Source organism: Notamacropus eugenii, chromosome 4, assembly GCF_028372415.1.
Source record: "Notamacropus eugenii isolate mMacEug1 chromosome 4, mMacEug1.pri_v2, whole genome shotgun sequence".
NCBI lineage: Eukaryota > Metazoa > Chordata > Mammalia > Diprotodontia > Macropodidae > Notamacropus > Notamacropus eugenii.
Genome location: NC_092875.1, coordinates 436,727,503 through 436,750,847, shown reverse-complemented (window position 1 = coordinate 436,750,847; position 23,345 = coordinate 436,727,503). Strand labels below are relative to the sequence as shown.

Here is a 23,345-nt window from a genome sequence, read left to right as displayed (position 1 = left end):
ACAGCACAATAATATCCCATGACAGTCATATATCACAACTTGTTCAGCAGTTCCTCAGTTGATGGGCATCCCTTCAATTCCCAGTTCTTAGCCACCACAAAAAGAGCTGCTGTAAATATTTTTGTACAAAATTTAAAAAAAAATCTCTTTGGGATACAATTAACTTAGTATTTCAAGACATACAAAATCTGCCTATAGGTCATCTTCCTTTATAGTCTTCCCCTTCATGAACTCATTTCCTGTTGGATGTCATTGGTCCTCTTTGAGAACGAGGGACAAACAACACTGGCTAACTAGCTGTTCCTGGCACAGGACATGCCAGTACGATCTCTGTGCCATTCATTATAGAAGTAATCCCTCATGCCCAGAATGTCCTCCCACTTTACTCCTCATCTAAGAGAATACCTTGCTCCCTTCAGGGGCCACATTCTATATAGGTTTTTCGTGATTCCCCTCAGTTATTAGAACTATCTCCTTTCTGAAATTACTTCAAATAGACTTTTCATTGACTTAATTTGTACATATTCTAACCCCCAAGTGATTGTAAGCTCCTTGACATGCCTAATCAATGTGTGCTGAACCAAATCAAACTGACCCAAGAAGGAAGGCAATAATACCTGGGAGCCAAGTTGACAATTTTCTTGGGATTAAGGGCAGTTTCATTCCATTTACTGTATTTAATCATTTTCTAAAAACATCCAGGTAGAACCTTAATTTGATACTTCAAGGATCCATCATTTTATTGTGTGAGCAATACACCTCTATACCTTAGTAGTCCTCTTGAGGTTCTGTGTTCAAAAGGTCTTCACTTGACAAATTTTCTGGGGATAGGTTTTCCTTAACTAACCCCAGCCTTTTGAAGCCTTTCCAACTCTATCTACCGTGATATATGTTTAGCACTTTCAGCTGAGTGGCCTAAAAGAATATAGGAGTCAAAGGGATCTGCACTGTAATCATCTTGCTTCTAGGTTTAAAAATCCTTTAGGAGCTCCATATTGTCTGCTGAATAAATACAAACTTGAGTCTGATCTTCAAGGTTCTCCATAATCTACCTTTCCAGGCTGCTTTCATATTTCTACCTATTTACATACTGGACAAATTGAACCACTGACAGTGGTTGGTTCTTGATTTGCTTTCTCTTGTCTCCATACTGTTCTTCATGCTGTTCCTGTAGAACAAGAATTTATGTCCTACCCATTTCCACTGAAGTCTCCTTTCCTTTCAAGGTTCAACTCTGGTGTCACCTCGTTTATGAGGTGTTCCTTGGCCACTTGAAATGAAAGTGATCTTTCCCTCCTGTTATTTCTCAACTTACCATGCTCCTCTTTTCTTATTACTTATCTGTAGCATGTCTTCCTTGTACCTAGTAAATACTTTTTAAGGCAGCTAGGTGGAACAGTGGATAGACCACTGGGCTTGGAGTCAAGAAGACTCATTTTCATGTGTTCAAATCCAGCTCAAAAAACTTAGCAGCTGTGTGATACTGGGCAAATCACTCAACCCTGGTTGCCTCAGTTCCTTATCTGTAAGATAAGCTGAAGAAGGAAATAGTAAACCATTCCAGTATCTTTGCCAAGAAAACCCTAAATGGGATGACAAAAAGCAGGACATGACAGAAATGACACAACAACAAAAGTACTGTGCTAGTGCTTGCTGGATAATAAAACCTGTACAGCTGAAGGAATTGTGTGGATAATTCAGATAAATATTTTGATATAGAATGACCATATACTTAAAATGTATCATGCTTCCAAATTTACTTCAATTGAACAAATACATATTAAATTTAATGCCTATTATGTTCCAGGGCACTGTACTAGATGTAAGCAATATAGAGGAAAAGTTTAAATTGTTCCCACTCTCAAGCTTACAATCCTAAATTCTTATGCTTTTTGACCTTTCTACAGGTGTTGACACCGTGGTTGACTCTCTTTGCCTTGAATCTCTCTTGTCTCTAGGTTTCTGGGACACCCCTACCTTCTGGTTCTCCTCCTACCCATCACATTGCTCCTTCCCTGTCTCCTTTGCTGGATCCTCTTCCAGATCACACCCTCTAACCATAGGGGTCCTACAGAGCTGTCCTCTGCTCTTTCCTCTTCTCCCTCTAGACTACTTCACTTGGTGATTTCATTAGCTCATAGGGATTCAATTATTATCTCTATGCTCAAATATACTTATCTTGCCCTAAACGCTTTGCTGATCTCCAGTCTCCCATCTCAAAATGAATGTTTAGTAAACATCTTAAACTGAACGTGTCCAAAACAGAACTCATCATGTTTTCCCCTATATTCTCCCCATTTCCAACTTTCCTACCACTGCTGACAGCATCACCATCCTCCTAATCCTCCAGGCTCACAACCTAGGTGTCAGGCCCCACTCCTCTCTATGTCTCATGTCCCATAGGTTGTTGCCAAGGTCTGTCTATGTAACCTTTGCAGTATCTCTTGAATACTCTAACATTGTCAGTACTGGTGCAGGCCCTCATCACCTCATGATTGGACAGCCTGCTGGTGTCTCTGCCCACCTCAAATCTCTGCCTACTTTAGTCCCTCTTCTATTCAGCTGCCTAAGTGATCTTCCTAAAGCATAGGTTCAACCAAGTCATCCTGCTATGCAATAAATTGCAGTGGCTCCCTATCAGCTCTAGAATCAAATGCAAAAATTTCTGTCTGGCACTCAAAGCCCTTCATAACTTTGCCCCATTCCCTATCCTTCCAGTCTTCTTACATCTTGTATTCTTTGATCCATTGATACTGGTCTATCGATCCATTGCTGGTGTACAAACAAGACACTCCATCTCCAGAATTTGGGCATTTTCTCTGACTGTCCATCTTCTATAAGAAGCCTTTCCCAAACTTTCTCAATTCCAAGAGAATTGGCCTGTCTTCCTTGGGTTAATTATTTCTTACTTATCCTGTACATAGCTCGTTGGTACTTGGTTGTTTGCATATTGTCTCCCTCATTAGACTGCCTTTTGCCCATATCCTCAGGTTATCTGAGGGTAGCTGGCAAGAGGATAGTATGTGTGTGTTTGTCCTTCATTGCCAAAGAAGACCATGCCATCAGAGAAATGATGACATGACTTGACTTGACTTTGTCTTGAGTGAGGGAGGGCCGTGCAGGTCACCAGCCTCACTTCTCCTCCAGAGCCATCTGAATCCAGTGACCAGATATTCATCAGGACGACTGGAGATGACCCAGAATGAGGCAATTGGGGTTAAGTGACTTGCTCAAGGTCACACAGCTAGTGAGAGTCAAGTGTCTGAGGTGAGATTTGAACTCAGGTCCTCCTGACTCCTGCATTGGTGCTCTATCCACTGCACCACCTAGATGCCCTGAGAGGATAGTACTGATGAGACGAAGGCTCAAAATTGGATCTTTCAGTCACATCAAGATGCATTTTGTTCTGGACCCTAAATGCAGCCCCCATCACCAGCTCATAAAAAACTTATCACTAGCCATCAGGTAGACAGGTGAAGGAGTGTGGATTGTGCTATGTAGCATAGTCTTACTTTTTGAAAAAACAACTTGAAACCCAAATCTTTATATATCGTTTAACGACTGTACTATGTCTCAAAACGCCTTGACAGTTTCATCTGCAAAAGGAGGTTGGATTACATGACCTTTTAGGTCCGTTCTTTTTTTTTAATGCTCTCAAAGTGATGTCACAAATGTCATTATTTTGCTATCACAACATACCCATGAGTCAGGTATACAGAATTCACATGAATAGTCCCTGTTTCAGAGTGATTTTAATACAACAACAAAGTACATATAGAGGCCAAAGTAAGTAGATGAAGTAATGAGCTATGAGACAACTTGATTATGCTAAGGTCATGCAAGGATTTATACTACCCTGTCTATTAGAAAAGGCTTTATGGTAGTTATAATAATAACAGTGATTGTTTATATTATAATACAACTCAGATACTTACAGTGTCTGAAGTTGTCAGACTGGAACTCATGAAGATGAATCTTCCTGATTCCAAAGGCAATGTTCTATTGCCTGTGCCACCTAGCTGCCCTCTGGAGTCATGAGAATAGCATAGGGACACCACAGAACCCAAGGGTCTTCCAGCATAGTTTTAGATCCATTTTTGCTCTAAATATATGATCTTATGGTCATCTTCCACTCAAATTCTCCTTTGTTCCAGTCTCTGGAGGAGTCATCCTTCTCATCAAAGCTAATCCCTCTACTTGTGCCCCTGACCCCATTCTCTCCTATTTCCTCTGAGACTGCCCTAACCACCATCTTCCCTCTCCTTCCATCTCAAATTTTCAATTTTTTTCCTACCTACTGATTACTTTCCTGCTGCCTACTAATATACTCAAGCTTCCCCCACCCTTAACCCTATTATCCTGACATGTGCTATCATCCTTTCTTTCCTTCCTTTTGTGGTCAAAGTCCCAGAAAAGACATTTTCTACCTTCATTGTCTCTACTTGCTTTTCTTTCATTTACTTCTTGGATGCTTGCCATCTGGCTCTCTATTTCATCACTCAACTGAAACTACCCTTTCTAAGATCACTGATGATCGCTTCATTGGCTAAGTGCTAAAGCCTCTTCTTAATCGTCTTCCTTCATGGCCTCTTTGCAGCATTTGACTCAGCTGGCTTCCTCTTCGATAAGATCTCCTTGCTAGGTTTTCATGTCACTTTTCTCTACTAGTATTTCTCCTGCCTCTTTAGCTACTACTCAGTCTCTTTGGCTGATTCCCTAACTGTGGATGCACCCCAAGGCTCTGTCTTCGTTTCTCTTCTCTCTACATTCTCTCTTGATGATCTCAACAGCCTCTATGGGTTCAGTTAGCATCTCTACACAAGTGACTCCCAGATATATGTATGTATATTTACACATATATGTATATATGTGTACATGTGTGTATGTATCTCTAACCCTACTCTCACTGCTGAACTCTTATTCTATATATGTCAAAAAATACCTATAGGACATTTCCAGCAGGACGTCCATAGGCAAATCAAACAGAGCTCATTATCTTTTCTGCCAATACTCCCTCAGGTCTAATTTCTCTAATCCTTTTAGGGGTATAATTCAAATCATCCAGTTTCACAACTTAGGGGTCATACTTGACTTGTGTCTCTCACCAACTCCCAGACCCAATAAGCTGCCAAAGCTTATTGATTCTACCTCCATTTCTCTCATACCTGTTCCCTTTTCTCCACTACCTGTGTGACACTGGGCAAGGTTAATTCATTGTTTGCTTCAGTTTCCTCAGCTGTAAAATGGAGGTAATAATAGCACCTACTTGTGATGCTTTCCACAGTTCCTGCCACGTAGTAGATGGTATACAAATGTTTACTCCCTTCCCTAATTCATGTTCTCATTATGACTACTGCAATTGATATTTGGCCTCCCTGCCCCCAAGTGCTCCCCTCTCCAATCCATCCTTCACACAGCTGGAAAATGGATATTCCACAAGCCAAGGTTTAACACATTCAATATCACTCCTAGGGGAAGGAGACAGACGACTCTCCTCCCTGAGTAATATCCTCTCAGAGTCTGCTGGAGCTGCTCCATCGGTAGACTGACTTGCCATTGGTTTACTGTTTTATCTCACCTCTACAGGGCCTGACCGATGATTTTCAATCACCATAAGGCATTAATTTCCTGTGTGACATCATCTGCTTTCACTCAAGTCATATCTAGTTTATGCCTTTGATTAGGAAGGACCCAACCAAAACATGATAATGATTACAGATGTAGTCTTTACGTAGCTTCAGGGGCAGCTAGGTGTTACAGCTGATACAGTGTTGGGCCAGGGGTCATGTTCAAATCTAGAATCAGACACTGGTTATGTAATCCTAAAGTCATTTAAATCTGTTTGCCTCAGTTTCCTTGACTGTAAAATGAGTATTAGCACCTACCTCCCAGGGTGGTTGTGATTAAATATTACAAAGTGTTTAGTACAGTGCTTGGTGCACAGTAAGTCCTAGATAAATGCTAGTTTCATGACTGAAATAACTCCATCTAGGCTAGACCTAATTGGACCAGCCGCTTCAGCTCCCACTACTGGGCTTGTCCCATCAAAACCACTATAGTTACTCACTCATCACTATTATTCCCACTGATGTTAAACAGCAATATCCTGGAATGGTTTAGAGGGCAATTCCCACTCAGATTTTTAACAAGACTAGACTTCCAACTGAGCTTCCATATTCTTTCTTCACATTTTACTTGTGGTCTCATGGTATAATGGAAGACCTTGGGATCAAAACTACATATAATGCAGACCCAGAGAGCTCAGAATGTAAAAAATATTTCATCCCATTTGCGTATGGTGGCTTCTGCAAGGTGGGAACTCACCAAATTGTTTGGAACTCTCTATCTCAGGTCATCATGGTCCCTTTAAAATTGGTTAAGTATTTGACTGAATGAGAAACCCTATCAAAGACATAAATTGATTACATAAGAATGCGGAACAGAAAAGGTCAACGAATCTCAAATCAGGATTTGTATTTAAACCTAGCTTGGGTGATCTCAGCCAAATCACTCAACATCTGAGCTTCAGTTTCTTGTCTGTGATACTAGGTCTTTTCCAGGCCTGATTTCATTGTAAACGTTGTTCTTAACATTGAACCTCAGCCTCTCAAATTGAACATAATTTGTTTCCTTGCTCTCCCTCAAACAGAATGGAGACGCTAGTTGCTCCATTCACCATGACCTGAACAGGTAGTTTTGTTTTTGGTTTTTTTTTTTTAGATCCTTGACAATTGCTTTTAAAAAGCTACTACTATAACTGACCATTAGATGGCACCTGAAAACCAGACAAATATGGAACAGCTACTTCTTAGTATGGTGGAATGTACCCAGGATGTGGAGCATTCTAACTGATCTACCCACATAGACTTGGACTAGCACTTACCACTATCCACTTGTTCTCATCCCTTGCCACATCTTCTGTTGGGTCCAACCTCAAATTAACTTCCAAAAGCTGGCAGGATGACCATTAGGCTCTATGCCCTAATGTAGCACCATGTTAAACATGGGAAGAGGATAAATTGCTCCTTTTTGACAGTGTACACACATGGTGTAGCAGGAAATAACTACATGCTTAGAATTTTTCTAGCAGTTAGGTGGTCAACTGAACATCATCCCTCCCCTTCCTTATATGCAGGGCAAACCCTCTTTCCTGCTCCGTCTCCCCTAACAACAATTTTTAAATGAAAACTAATTTTTTGAATAGAAGTGAATTCTAGACTTTAAGTAAAAAATGAGCCCCCAAGACTGCGGCTAAGGAGGGTCTACTCCTGGATGAAGGCTGCAGAACCCCTTCTTCAGGGAAAAGCCCTGGCAAAACTACAAACTGCCTGTCAATAGTTTCTAAGTTCACTGGCACCAAGAATTCATTTCAGTCCTTTCTGAATGTTTTTTTCCCTCTTTAACAGAGGAAATGAGGGTCAGAAGCCCCTGATCTCAACTACCACTTAAAATCACTGTAGAAACAATCCAACTAGTCACTTTCAACTTTGATTCCATATTCTTTCTTTACATTTTGCTTATGGTCTTGGAACTAAAACTTCACATGATGTAGACACAGAGTTCAGGATGTGAAAAATATTTCATCTCATTTGTTTGGTTGGTCCCCCAAGGCTCTAACACCAAGTTGTTTGGAACGCCACCCACCTTCTGCCCCTGTGCACAACTGAATAAGTAACACCTGAAACTACTGTCCCCTATTACCTTATCATCCCACCCCCTAGCCTACATGTTTTTGTTCACCATATCTCCCCATCCAAGGCAGGTTTTACTCCAAGAACCCTTAGCCTCTCTTGGCTGGAAGAGGGAGGAAATCCTCTTTAAGTGGACTGATTCCCTTACATGGGGTGGACATATCCCCTTATTTCAGTACATGTCCCTTAAACTTCTCTACCTTGAGGGGCTGCCACCCCCTCTTAAACTGTAGTTTCTTTAATGTTGTGTCTCCTTTAAGCGGCAAGGGAGCCCCGCTTGATGTGTTTGTTGTACTCTACCTCCAATAAAAGCCTTTACTTGATTTTGGAGACTGCCTGGGTCAATTCTTTCAAGAAAACTTTCATCCCAACATCTTTGGGTGTACCTTAAACCTCATTACCTCTTCATAAAAAGTATTTCTCTTTCTTATAAACAGCTTAGGATTTATTCTGATGTTAAAAAGAACAACTTGCATTAATTAGTCAGAAACCTTATATGTTGAAATTTGTCAAAACCAAGTTGTATCACGAAGCCCCAAGGTGCCATAAAACCAAAATTCTTTATCACAAATGCCTAAAGTACCACTCTTCTCTAGTCAAGTGTTTCCAATGGGGAAGAGAAGCAGCCTTTGTGAGCCAAGAACCTAGGCAATTAGATTAGCCTTATCATAATAACAAAGGTTACCAAGCCTTTAAAAAATATACTCAGTATTTTCTTCCTTAAATCACTAGAAGTTAAAAAAAAAAATACATTCTGACTTAACACTTTAAAAGATCCATAAGTTTTTTTTTTTAAATTCCCAGCTCTGAATAATCTTTTACTCTGGACTGATGCAAACCAGACTTTCTGGAACTCATAAAGTTTACCAAGCTTAAAGAGTTCTGTGACTTAACTCCACCAGCTAAAGAACTGCTCTAAAAACCTCTTGATTCTCATAACCCTGGAATAGGTGCTATCGTGTCAGCTTTATTATGAAGGACAAGTAGCTTGTCTAGTGAAATAACCATCTAGTGCCTGACAGTTTTAACATATTTTAAGATATTCTGTGAATATAATGGAACACCATTCCACCAGAAACCCAATTCATCAAACCTCAGCCTTATTTTAAGCCACATGCCAGTTAACACGCCTAACTGTAACCCATGGTCTATAACACACCAGGCCCTTTATTTTTCCCTATGTTGTCTTGACACAATCATTCAACCCTTCAACCTTTCCCAGTATCAGTCTTCCCCTGTGAGCCAGGTGCTCTCATACATGGCTAAAGCATTTAAGCTTCAGTTTCTGTCCTCCCAACAAGCAGCCTAGGATAGGGATTAGGAAGTGTGAAGGTGTTACTGTGCTCAAAGATGTTCTTAGATGGAAGAGTGCTCAGGTAAGGGAATCCTAGGGTAACTTTTTTTGGGGGGGGGGGCAGGCTGGAGAAGAGAGGGTGTCCTTAGAAGTTGGAGGCAGCATCAGGAGTTCCATGTTTGGCATCCCAATACTAGATTTCAAATCCAAGTTATGTTATTAACTCCTTTTGTCTCCCATAGGAAATGGGGAATGATTTCCTCTGGGGGGGGAGGAAACAAAAACAGAAAGTAGCCATCTGTGGTCCTGTCTACTTCTGGATCTATCAATTCTTTAGGGATAACTAGACCTATGATTTAACCCTCCAGACTTAAGACTCCAAGACCTCTTGAGTGAGGTTCGTTCTTCAAACCAGCACTAAGGTAAGGACTGTACCAAGGCCTCCAAAAGGATATGTACTCACTCACACTACAGATAATCATACACTTATATACGTACAACACAAACACATGTACATACAGAGATCATTTTAATTGTCAGAATGTTTTTAGCAGTCAACAACTTTTCTCCAAGGCTTATACTCACCTAGGGCACATTAAAAGGCTTTGGGCATTGCCCTGCAAACTACAAAGTTCACCTGCCAATGATTTCTAAGTTCACTGGCATCAAGAACTCATTTGTCCTTTCTGAATGCTTCTCCCTCTCTTTCACAGAGGGAAGGATGTCAATGTCAGATTAAAAAAAATCACTAGTTATGCCTAGTCTTGAGGCCAGACCCCTACACCTCTGGAATCCTTGAAGCCTTGCTGGTTGAGGAATGGTCCAGACAGTGGGATATTAAAGTTTTTCCCTACCCCTTAAGACACTAGGTTTTAAATGAAGTCCAGTTTTCAGTCTACTCCTCTGGTATATCTGAGGCACGTTCTCTCTCTAGTAGAAAGCTGAAGAGGTAAAGCACCTCCCCCACCTCCCCCCCCAAATAGTCTTGTTTTCTCACCAATTAACAGTCTCATAATCTATTTAAGATTTACTCCTCAGAACATTCTCTTCTGGTGTTTCTTTTGAGGGAACTCAAGGGATTTTTCAGAGGACTAGATCAGTCTCCAATACTATTGTCACTGAAATGGTCGTTACTGAAAACAGATTCAACTCCTCTGATATATCTGAGGCATACTTCTCCTTAGAAGGAATTAAGACAGACCTACACAACTTGGCAGTAAGTAGGGGGCCAAAATTAAAAACAGGCTCAATTTCTTCAAGGTGCAGCTAAGGATTTTGGCGGCTCACTCAGAGGGTGGCCATGCAGCTAGGGAGGGGAAGGAGCCCTCAACACTGTGGCCACTCACTGCACAGTGGGCATCAGTTGTACGTGCATATGGCTGCACTCAAGAAGTGTGACTGGCTCCTCTCAGCTGTAACAGACTGACAGTGGTTGGCTGCCATGGGTCACATGACAAACAGGAGAGTACACAGCCAGAGCTCAATCAAGCAAGTAGGAATTAGCAAAAGAGAGAAGATATCACCAAAGCCTTTGTTGCTGCCCTCCGTAAGTACAAGGAGAAGTATTTTAGAAGTCCATTCCGCGTTTCCTCCAGCAGGATTTTTTCCATGGAGATACTTCCTTGCAGTCACAGATCATAAGGAATTATGATCCATAAAATCAAGGGATTGCTGTTTTGCAGGGCTTTCCATTGGGAAACCTTCCTCCATCTTCTGGTATGTGTATTTCTTTCTTGGATTCAGAAGCAATGCCAAAACAATGCTACAAACATAAAAAACTCCATTAGAAAATAAGGAAGCATTGTGGCCAAAATTTTTTAAAATTTGTTTTAAACTTAAATATGTAGACAAACCCATTTCCACATAATTAGAGCAGAGGATTCATTATTATTGAATCAGAATTGACATTTCACTGTTTTGCTTTGAAGTTCTTCTCGGCATGCACCCTTTATAATTTACCCCATCCCTCCCCCCAACCCCCCATCCTATAGATGGCTACTGTTAGACCCAACATCTATACATGTAAAAAACTCACACATACACCCCCACCTCCCACCCCCTCTTCTTCATCTGGAAGCAAATAACCTAACCCCTTAAATCCACAGGTTTTTTGTAGTTGATTTGAGTATTTATAATACTCAAAACGAGTCAGGCCTCAAAGTTGTTCTTAAAAACAACGTTGCTGTCAACACATACATCCTCCTGCTCTGCTTGTTTCCATATTTCGCCTATCGTGTAATCGTTGCATGGTGTAATTCTGTTTTTCATGCTGCTGAAAAGGTAAAGAGTAGCACCATAATCTCCGATGGCATGTGCATATACATTTGTCTCACACGTAGTGAGCCACGTTTGTTTAGAGCACTGCAGCACTAAGAGTACTGCCACTCAATTGAGTTAAGAATCATCGGCGAAAGGGGAGCAGGCAGGCAAAGGTGCTTTTGCTGAACTGTGCAGTTTGTCAGTGATACATTAAGGTGCAAATCGTTTCTGATTATGGGCAAATGTAATAACTATCTTCTGGGCTTCAAGCTGAAAGTGATAGTATTCACTGAACATGTTAACAGCTGCAAAAAGACAGCTTTCAGAGAGCAAAAAAGCTGGTTGAGACTAGAGGAAACAAAGACAATAGTGGCACAATTTTTTTTAAAGCTTTACACATAATGGCTGCACCCCACTTTTTCAGCAAAAATTTTGGCAGGCAGTTTTTATGACTATGTAGTGAAATATATTTAACTCTATCCAAAGTTCTAACACTTCTTGTCACAACAGCATTCCATCTTCACGTATCACAATTTCTCCCATTCCCAATTGACTGGCATATCCCTGTAGCTTCCACTTCTTTTCCACCACAAAGAGAACTACTGTAAGTAGTTAAGAGCACAGGTTCTCTCCCTCCTCATCTTTGGAAACACGCCTAATCTACTACTAGTATCGCTACGTCAAAGAAAATAGGCATTTAGTAACTTTGGGCAAAATTCCCTCAGTAAATGGTATAAGACATTCATCTATGACCTGTTTCTGCCAAACAGCTTTCCAAATAATTTTTACCAAATAACGAATTCTTACTCCCAAAATTAAAGATTTGACTTGTCAAATACATAGCAAATGATTCTACTAAGTTTTCTATCTTTACTGTTCCACTGATCTATTTCTTAGCACACTATCAGAATTGATGATTGCTGTTATTTTGAAATGTGGTGCTGCTAAACTCCCTTAGCCTTTTTTTTTGTATTGTGATCTAGGAAAGGATACATTTAATAATTCTGCATTTAATTATAAAATTTTATGTCCTAGCAGTGTCATTTTACTAAGGTACAATGAACCGCTATTAAAAAAAAAAAAAAGTATATGCCTTTATTATTATTATCCAACTTTTCTAAGAGTGTACTCACCTTGACTTATTTTGTTTTTGCTAAGATTTATCTAGTTCTAAAAAAATAATTTAGATGCTACACCATTTGGCACATACACAAGTTTAGTATCAATACTGCTTCATTGTCTGGTACCTTATACTAGTTCCCATTTCTTTTAATTATGTCTATTTCAGCTTTGCTATTATGTTTTGTTTGCATCAGGTAAAGCAAATTCTACTCATCCTTTTTTAACTATGTATCTCATTAAATGCGATCCTCCTGAACACTGAGATTTTTAATTTTGCTAGGCATTTCCATTTAAGGGAAAGTTCATCTCATTCACATTTAAAGTTAGGATTATGATTTTTCTCTATTTTATTTTTCCTCAAGACTTATCCTTTATGTCCCTCCCTTACAAGTCTAATTTGCTTCTAACCACTATTTTTATATACCTTTTAAAAATCCCTTCTTTATCTTTTCCCTTTACACCCTTCTTAAATCCTTAATCTGCCTTTACTCCACACAGACCTCCCCGTCTCAGGCCCCTAGTCCTCTTTATAAATTTAGAGAGCATCCTTTCTAGATGCTGTTTCCTTTTTAACCCAGTTCTGATGAGAATAAGATTCTAGCACTACCAGCTCTCCATCCCACCTGCTTTGTTAATTGTTCCTTTTTACTTCTCCCTACCTAGTTTAATTTTATTTTTTATCATCATTATTATTTTTGAGTCTTAAGAGACCAGATACCATTTTCACATTCAAGTAAACTTTGATCTTATGGGGTCCCCTTATACATGGTCTATATGTCTACCTTGATTTTCCTGGATCTTTGATGTCCAATTTTCCCCTCAAGTTCTGGTCTTTTGTCACATATGGCAGAGTCTTTCAGTTCATTAAACTGTCCATACAAACACTCCCCACCCCCCTATTCAGGTTTATAGTCAGCTTTGCTAGGCAAGTTGGTTTTGACTGCTGCAATGCCAATGTGATGCCCATAGCAGCAGCTATGAATATGCACACATATTTCCAGGTAGATTCCCAAAATATAATAGACTCTCTTCTTCCAAGACAAAACCAAAATATTTACTTGGAACACCACTATTAGGATACCAATGGGCAAGACTTAGCAGAGTACTCATCACCAATCCAGGGAGTGTCTTCATCTTGAATGTTCTTTCAGTTAGGCTTCCCCATAAACAATCCTTTAGCTTTCTTTTCTGTTAGGCTTCCTGGCAAGCAGGTTCCCCCAGGCAACTTTCTCCAATGAGTTCCACATGACCCAGTTGAGAGCTCAAAGCAGGTTGCTTAGGCCTATTAATGGACAGGGAAGTTCTTCCTATTCCATTAACATTACAACCACAAACTCAGCTCTTTTGCTCTTTAGATGATGTTCCAGTTCATCTTAATGTAGATACAAGCTGCTAGATCTTAGCGTCATCCTCATTAAATACTGCAGATCTACAACTTCTTTCATGTTGTTGCTTGTAGTATTTTCTCCTGAACCTGGGAGCTTCAAACTTGGTTCTGAATTTTCATCCTGGAATCTCTTTCAAGTGGCCAAAAATATTCTTAAATCCAATTAACACTCCCTGATAAAAAAAAAAAATTAAAAAAAAGTCAAATGGAGGAAAAAAAACTATTACCCTGAAGTCCCATCTTATATCCTGCAAATTGGCCAACCATTACAAAAGGTTTCAGTCAACATGGGGGGGGGGGGGTTTGAGAAAAACTGGCCACACAATTAAGACACTGATGGGGAGTTGGCAAATGGGTACCATTTGTCTAATTTTAATGTATTACTCAAATAACTAACCTAACCTAGTGATCCCCACTGCTCAACACATACTTCAAGATCAAGGATAAAGAAAAAAATCCACATATGTAAGTTTTAAGGTGTGGAATCATGGAAATTTCTTGCCTCCAACAAAAGGATCACTCTCAGTCCAAACGTCCTTCCTATATACCCTTCTCTGCCCAGCACATCCCCTGCTTTCACTACTCACACCTACACCTTGCTCCTGCATCAGTACATACACACTTAAGTTCCAAGCTGCCTCTTAACAACCCTTTATTACAGAAGGTCAACATTTGCAACAGATTTTTGTTGAAACATACAATACACCTACTTCTTTCTCTGAAGTTAGGTTGCATTTCTAAGACTTTTAGTTGATATTTACAATTATTTGAGTATTGTTACCATATGCAAACATTCTCTTGCTTCACTCATTTCTCTGTCATTTTTTGCCAAATCTTTCTGTTTTTCTAAAGCCAGCCTGTGCTTGTCATATCTTGCAGCATGGTAACTCCACCACAATTATATGTCACAACTTAGTCATTCCAATTTATGGTCATATTCCTACATTTTCCAGTTCTTTGCTACCACAGAGAGTTGCTTTAAATATTTTAATTTAGAACATAGGTTTCTTTTCCCTCCCCCCCATCACCTTGGTAAACACACTGATAAGTGATATTGTAGGGTTTATTGGGGTCTAATTTCCAGTTGTTTTCCAAAATGCCTGTGTCAGTTCACAGTTCTACCAGTGTATATCCATGTCTCAGTATTCACACATTCCCTCCAGCAGATCATTTGTGCCAGTGTGCTAATAAGCATCTTGAGTTGTTTTAATTCGCTTTTTCTCTCAATGAGTTTCATGAACGTATGAATACACATGTGTGTATAATATATGTACATATATATAGCTATGTATGTATATCTCTCTATCCATATATGTATTTATAGCTTTGATTTCTTTCAACTGCTTGCTCGTATCCACAGACCTGGGGAAAATGATTTATAAATCTGACCTATTTTTGCAATACAAAGACTTTATCCAAGAAACTGGCTATAAAACTCCTGATGTTCTGCTTTCCTTCTAACCTTGACTTAAAATGAACCTAATCAAGATTATCCATCTTACATCCTACAAATGCTGTTTATCCATAAATTCTTTTTTATCCATAAATCTGATAGGTGGTATGTTCCATGCTCTTCTTACTTATCTCTGTTCTATGTCACGTATCCATTTTGACCTTACCTTGGGCAAACTGCATCTACATCTAGTCTGTTATGCCTGAGCAAATCATGAGTTATTATCCCAAAAGCTTAAATCTTGGAATTTATCAGATCCAAGCTAACTGTATTCATTTAACTCTTGGGCATTATATGCCCACATTTTTCCCATTTTTTTTTTATGTACTTGACCTTTTGTTCTTCCAAATGAATTCTACTCTCAAGCTCAAAATAATCTTTCACAGTTTAATTGGGATGGCACTGAATAAGATTAGATCAGGTAGAACTGATCTTATGTAAATCCAGTCTACACCCATAAACAGTATTTCTTCATTTAAATCTTACTATTGTATAGAGATTTATAATTACGTTCACAGAGTTCCTAGGATCCTCTAAGCAAGTATACCTGGTATACTCCCATAGACAATCTTCTTGCAGGGCTTTGTCGATAGTACATAGAAATGCTGACTTGTGCTTTGATGTCCTGCTGAATTTACAGACTATCATTTTAACTAGTATTTTAGCTTGTTAGAATTCATCACATCCACCAAAAGAAGTTTTGCTTCATTACCTATTCTATTCTTTCCATTTTTCCCCTTTTATTTATGCAGATAACACTTCTGGTACAATATTGAGAATTAGTGATAATGGGCATCCTTGCCTCACCCTGACCTTATTCAGAAAGCTTCTAGCTAACCCCCAATTACAAATAAGGCTTGCTGTTGCTTTAAATAGAGGCTTATTTTATACCCCTATGGCTTTTGAGTGTTTTCATATTCCATTTTGTCAATAAGCATAATTTTTCTGCATCTATTGGAGAATTATTTTTGGTCATTTAGATATAATTAATCACATTAAGTTTTCCTTATTACACCAGCTTCTGTACTCCTGGTAGACATCCCACTTGTAACATGATCTTTGCAACAAGATTGCTGTAGTCTCCTATTTCATTTTATGTAGACATTTTCCATCACTTATTTAGTAAAAATGGATCTTGTAATTCTTTTTTTGCTCTTCCTGTTTAAATGTTGGTAACATTTATTTTATGAACGAGTTCAGAAGGACTACCATATACTCCAAAAAATTTTCCTTAACCTGGGAATTAACAGAGTTTTCAATTTATCTGACCCCACTTCAGTTTTCTTTAAAAAAATTTTATGGCCTACTCATTTCTTTAATAAGTTTTAAAAATGTGCATAATCAAGAAAAAACAATTTCATTAGTGGTATATCCAACCCTTTTCAATTTGATACTTTTTTTTTTTTAAGGTCATATTTATTCAGTGGTTCATTTTCTTTTTCCCCTATAAAACCAGCTAATTTTCTTAAATTTTCAAGACACCCATAATTAGAGCTGGAAATTTCTCTAGTTTTTAAAATTGCAATTCTGTTCATCTATTTGCTTTATTTTATTGATGAGCATTTTAGAAAGTATAAATGCTCCCAATTACTGGCTCTTGCCACATCCTAATAAACAGATATGCCATCTCATTCTCTTCAATAAAATTGTTGTTTGATTTATTCTTTGACCTCCCCCATTTTTTAATATTAGCTTTGTTTCCAATTACTTTTAAAATCTACTTTTCCTGTATTCATTTAAACTTTATAAATTTGATGCTATGGTACTTCGTAGGTATTACCAGTTGGATTTCATCACCTATGGTACTTTTAATTTTCCCTGTTTATCTTTTTGATTATATCTATTTCAGCTTTTAACTCTCCAAGATCATGGTTGCTGAAACATACTGCACTCCTGCCCTTTTACCTCTAAAAATCTCCCCTATCCATTCACATTCAAAGTTTTAGTTACTAGCTGTATATATTTCCCTTCATCCCATTCCCTCTGAAGTCTCCTTTACTTCTCAGTACTGCAAACCCTTCCAAGAGCTCTTCTTCCCTTAATCCTGTCCCCATGCCCTTCCATTTCTCCAAGTTAACAAAAAACTTGTGCTTAACTAGATGAATCTTTAACCCAGACGTAATGAGATTAAGGTTCCTATGCTGTCTACCCTCACCTCACACTGTAAAAGTTCTTCCATTCATGCCTTTTGTGAACATTTGCTCCATTTTACTTTTCTGCATCCAATTTTTTGGATCACCACCATCAAACTTCAACCCAATCCCTCTGTGTAAACTTTCTAACTATCCCAACAATGACGTTTTGAAGAGTTACAAAAATCATTTTCCCACGTAAGACAATAAGGTTAACTTCACTAAGTATCTTGTGATTTGTCTCCTTTACCCTTTTGGTTACTTCTGATTCTCTAAGTAAAGTTTTCTGTTCAGGTCTAGTCTTCAAGAAAATTCTGAAAAAACAACAGATGTATTTTTGCTGTTTCTGGTGGGGCCTGTGAGGGAGTCATTCTTTACTTAAGTTAGGATTAGGATTGTATCCTCCATGTTTTTAAGGACACATTCCCCGACCAAGTTCCTTGAGAATATTGCCTCTGACACCAGTTGCTTTCTTCAGTGGTCTCCAAAAGAAAAACAAGCCCTGAGAAGGAGACTGCTAAAGTTCAAAAAATTTCCTACATCTGACAACACTGTCATATATGTCATCATCACTATTCCATTCTCATGTACCTGGGTATCTTTGGTCTATGGATGGATCTTAAAATTTACAAAGTAAAGTGAACACACTAAATGACTGACTTACTAGATAGCTCATATAAATGCCAACAAATAAGGAAGGTAGGGTTAAGACTTGCAAAAGCTTTTACATCACTAGATCCTTGGTGATAATTCTGGGGTGAGTCTTATGTCAATTTTAAGAGAAAACAATTAACTAATCAAGTAGCTATTAAATAAATGTAACAGAGCACCATTTCACCAGAAACCCAATTCAACAAACCTCAGCCTTATTTCAAGCCACATACCAGTTAACAGTTAAGACCCTAGGTTCTAAATTCTAGAATGTTAAAATGAAAAACTAACTTTGTGACCCCGTGACCATAACACACCAGGGCCTTCTATGCTTCACTATCCTCAACCCTAAATTCATGGCTTCTGTAACACTATCATCTTTTAATAACCCTTTCCTCCCTCAGCCTTCCATCTTTCCAACATCAGTCTCTTCCACTACGTAGACTAGATGGTTAAAGCATTTTATCTTTCCAACGAGTAGTCAATTACAGGGACTGGGTCCTGTGAAGTTGTTACTTTGTTATCAGACGTTGTTCTGAGAGGGGAGGGGCTCCTGAAGGGACTCCGAGACGGTTAACTATTATTTTTAAGGGGGGTGGGGGGTGGGGGAAGCCCTCCAAAAGCGGAGGCACCATCAAGAACTCTAGCTTGGGCATCCCAAAGAGTTTAATCCAAGTTCTTATTTACTTTTCGTTCCTATAGGCAAACCACACTCTGAATTCCGTTAAAAACCAAAAAACACCACAGCATTGGACCAGATGGCTTTGGAGGTCCCCTCTGCCTCTGGATCTGTTGTTTGGCCCTATGACTTCATGAACTCTCCCCTCCTAAGGGGATACAGTTTCCTTCCCGTAGCTCCCATTCCCGAGTCAGCTCTAGAGTGTTCCTGACTTGTCCAAAGTCGCACAACCAGCATTTCCCCGAACTCGGACTCCAGGACCTCTGGGCCGCGGTACCTTCTCCAAGCCAGCACCGCTACCTAAGGCTACGCCCAGGCCTCCAAACGCCCGCCAGTTTACGTAATATGCTCCTAGATACCCAACACCCGTACGCACGCAGTCTGCCACGTGAAACCACCACCTTTTCTCCCGAAAGGGACGAGACCTGCCTCGGAGGAGCGGCCAACATTTCTAAGCTAGAGCCATTTTAAAAAGGAGGGGAGCAGGAGAGAGAGAATGGCCATAGAAGGGTGAACCGTGAAAGAAATAACGGATAAAAAACCCCACAGAAATCAAGGAACAAATCAAACTTAAGGAGACAAACCCCAGAGGGAGGAGCGGGGAGGAGAGCGAAAACAAGAGGCGGGCCCTAAGGCAGGGGCCCCCGGGGGGCAGCCCCCCCACAGGAGGTCGGGCCGCGGCTCTGCGGTTCGGTCCACGGCTCTGGCGCCGCTCTTCTGTCCGAGACTTCAACAGCTTCGAGGCAGAGCCAGAGCGGCCCGCGGACTTCTCTCCGTCTTCTTCCCCCATTCTTGGCTCTCAGAAGGCTGCCACTTGTTGCGACGCTATTTATAACGCCCTTGAGTGGGGGTGAGGGGGAACGGTGTATTTCGAGCGCATGCGCCGTGGCCGCAGGTGCACATTTCCCCCCCCACACACCCCTGCACGTGCCTCCGCCGCAGGCGCACTTGTGCCCTCTTGCCTTTGTGCTGCAGCACGTGGGGTCTGCGGCAGTTCCCTGGTCCTTCCCACGTGTTTCTGCCTGATCTGTAGTTTAGCAACCTGAACCCCGGGTGGAATGCCCCAGTTGTGGTTATTTTCCATCTGGGCTGGGTGGGCATGGCTCTGGTCCTCATTAAGGAAGAATTCTTAACTTGGAATCTGAGGGTTATTTTAAATACATACATCCGTACACGTGCAGACATACACATTGATATCTATGTTTCAATATAATTGCAATCCCCATTTTATAGATGAGGGAACAAGGCTTAAGCGGAGAGGTGAAAGAGCTTGCCCATGGCCACTGAGCTGGTTAGCAGCAGGATTCAAACCTACATCTCTCGAGTTCAGATCGAACACACTAGCCAGTCCCATGATAGTCTGATGAAGGTTTGCTAGATGACGGGGTGAGGTGGGAGTAGGGCCTTCGAGTAAAGATGGATTTGACTGTACTGCCTGCCAGTCTTTTTAGTAGCCTCCTATCCTCTCCTTAAGATGTCCTTGCAAGCTACTTACACACCTGCTGCTGTTTAATACATTATCTTCCTGAGCACAATGCCTGATCTATGGTGTTAACAGCCAACCATAGTCTTAGAACCCAGGATACTAGGGTTGTAGGAATTTAAATTAATTTTTAACAGACCTTGAAAGGGCTCTTAGAGGCCCTCTAGGCCAATTTCTTCATTTTCAGGTGAAAAAAATTGAGGCCCAGAGTGCTTGAGTGATTTGCCCAAAGTTACGTAGTTAATAAGGGCCAGAGCAAGAGTTCATATTGTGTGGGATGGCTCAGGTCCCTACATAAATCAATTACTCAGAGGCCTCTCAAAGTGATGACAGAAAAGTGATTCATTCGATTCTCCAGAAGGGGCTAACCTGTAGGAGTAGGAAAGCCCAAGACAAAGAAAGGGGCAGTGATTTATATAGACCCTAACGCAAGTCCCTCCTCCCCCCACTGACCATTATCCTCATTAGCTGAGAATATGATCTTACATTCTAGACACGAAATCTAACCAATCCCTTTTGAAATGAAGACATCGAGGAATTATGTAAGTTTTGTCCAATCATTGAGACCCTAATACACTACACAGTTTTATATCCTTATATGGAATTATTCTATTCTAAAAATATTGTAACCTTGAGCCTTTAGGCCTTACCTCACCCCTGGGAGAAAAATTACAATCTGAGGAGTCTTCACTAAACCTATCCCACTCAATATCCTGGCCCTCGGGCTCAAAGGAACAGTATATACCCTGAAATGTTTCAGTCCACTCATCAAGCAACAAGAATTGAGTGAGTATGAAAAGTCTTCAGGGCAATTGAATGGTACAGTGGATAGAACATTGGGCAAGTCAGGAAGAGCTAAGTTCAAATTAGGCCCCAGACATGTACTAGCTGGGTGACACTGGGCAAGTCATTTAACCTCCCTTTCCCTCAGTTTCTTCATCTGTAAAATCTGTAAAAAAAAAAAAAAAAATAGAAAAGCACCCACTTCCCAGACTTGTGAGGATCAAATGTGATAATGTAAAGCACTCAGCACCGTGCCTGACATATCATAGACACTATATAATAACAATTGTAACAACATCATCATCATTTGTCAATTACAGGCAGCAGTAACTGTACTTTTCTATCACCGTCCTTTTGCCAGTTGAGCCATAGATTAAGGAAGTTGTGCCTTCCACATCCAAAGGCCAAATTTGACCACCAGAGGGGGAGAAGGCAGTACCTGCCAACTGCTACTAAGAAGACTTGAAGCTTACATGACCACAATTCTCCATGTCTACATACGTAGGCAAAAAGCTGGAGGTATGGCTTCCTTAATTAAGATACAAATTCACTTAAGAAAGAACTTGTTTCTTCTATTTTCTTAAAATTATATTGCAAAGTGATTATACTAGAGGCCTTTGAACTTTGATTTTCTGTATCTAAAAATTTTGGGTTGTAAGGGTATACTTAAGGAATCTTCACAGTCACAAAATTGTTAAAACAAGATCCTACCATTCTTGTTTTTGTGGATTATTTAAAATTTTTACTTCAAAACAACCACAACATATACTTAAAAGCATCCCTCTAATATTGTTGTTTGGTAATTTCAGTTGTATCTGACTCTTTGTGACCCCATTTGAGGATTTGTTAGCAATAATACTGGAGTGGTTTATCATTTCTTTCTCCAACTAATTTTACAGATGAGGAAACTGAGGCAAATAGGGTTAAATGACTTTCCCAGAGTCACAGAACTAGTATGGGTCTGAGGCCAGATTTGAACTCAGGAAGATGAGTCTTTCTGACTCCAGGCCTGGTACTTTATTTACTTTGCCATCTGGCTGGTGCTTCTGATGCATGAGGGTGGAGAAGTCTCCCCAATTCTTTACAAAAGAAAAAAAAATCAACAAATTCTCACTAGTTCTTCCTACCAACCTCTCAAAGTATTTCTCTTCCTTTTTTAACCAAACTCTGGCCTCAAACATGTTGTTTTTTCACCTTTTCACCCCACTCAATCAGTTCTTTGCAATCTATTTTCTAGTATAATCACTCAACTCAGCTTGCTTAGTACAAAATTACCAACAATCTTTTAATCACTAAACCTAATGACCCCATGCTTTTTGAACTCTTTGCATCCTAGGACACACTCTAATCCCGTACCTTCCTCTCTGGGTTTTCATAACACTCCATATATATATTATGCTTCCTAACTCTAGATTTGACCTTTCCTTTTGCTTCTTTCTTTTACAGTCTTTCTTTTGGTGACCTTACTATCTCTTATGGGGCCAGTGGGTTTAATTATTTCTATTCTGATGTCTCCCCTATCTTTTTTTTGACCTTTTCTGAAATCCAGTTCTGCATCATGAATTTCTTACTGGCCATTTTGAACTGGATATCCCGTAGGCACCTCAAATTTGACATGTCTAAAACAAAATGCATCATCTTTTCTCCAAAACCCATTCCTCTCAGTTATGGACACCACTCTCTTGTCATCTGCCCATATTTGTAGTAGTAGTGTCATCCTCAAGTCCTCATTCTCAACTGCACCATATATCCACTTCATTGCCAGATCTTGTCTTTTCTAAAACTCCACATCTCTTGCTTATGTCTTCTTCTCTATCCTTTTTTCAGACTTTCATTTCCTCTTTCCTAACCTATTTCAATATCCTCCAGATTGGTCTCTCTACTCCTCAAATATCTCCCCATTCTAATTCATCCTGGCAAAGTGATTTTTCTAAAATACAAGCTTGAGCATGTCACTCCCCTACTCGGTAAACTGTTGTAGTTCCCTGCTACACCTTGGATCAAATATAAATAACCTTTGTTTGGCATTTAAAGCCCTAACCCACCTTTCCAACTTGATTATACTTTTCTACTCTTCATGTGCAGTGAGTCAGCCTAGTTTAGTCGTCTTATCATTTCTCAAAGCACAGTACTCATAAGCTCACAGCCCAGCTCAAAGGCTTAAAGCTGGAAGGAACTTCTGAGGCATCTAGTCCAACACTTGTATTTTGTAGATAAGGAAACCAAAGCCTGGGGAAGCAGTGACTTGTTCACTGTTACATAGGTTGTAAGTTCTCAGAAGAGGTATTTGAACCCAGGTCCTGTGACTCCAGAGGCAGTGTTCTTTCCAATGCTGCTGTCCTTACATCTTTTAAACAGCATTGCCATCAAAGAATTCACATTCTAATGGAGGAGAAGATATACAGACAACC

The 23,345-nt window shown here is 39.9% G+C and overlaps 1 long non-coding RNA gene across 3 annotated transcripts in view; it reads right to left on the bottom strand.

Moving 5' to 3' along the window:
• Positions 1 to 9,497: 9,497 nt before the first annotated feature.
• The window catches only part of LOC140501901 (uncharacterized), a 156,982-nt gene continuing 143,134 nt past the window's right edge, over positions 9,498 to 23,345 (bottom strand). For 2 of the 3 annotated variants that reach the window (XR_011966410.1, XR_011966411.1), the window contains 2 exons: positions 13,149 to 13,926; positions 9,498 to 10,747 (listed from right to left, as the gene is read on the bottom strand). This is a non-coding gene — a long non-coding RNA (uncharacterized lncRNA). Of the gene's footprint in view, positions 10,748 to 13,148; positions 13,927 to 19,252; positions 19,587 to 23,345 lie in introns of those variants that run through there. The other variant, XR_011966409.1, reaches the window with a different exon arrangement.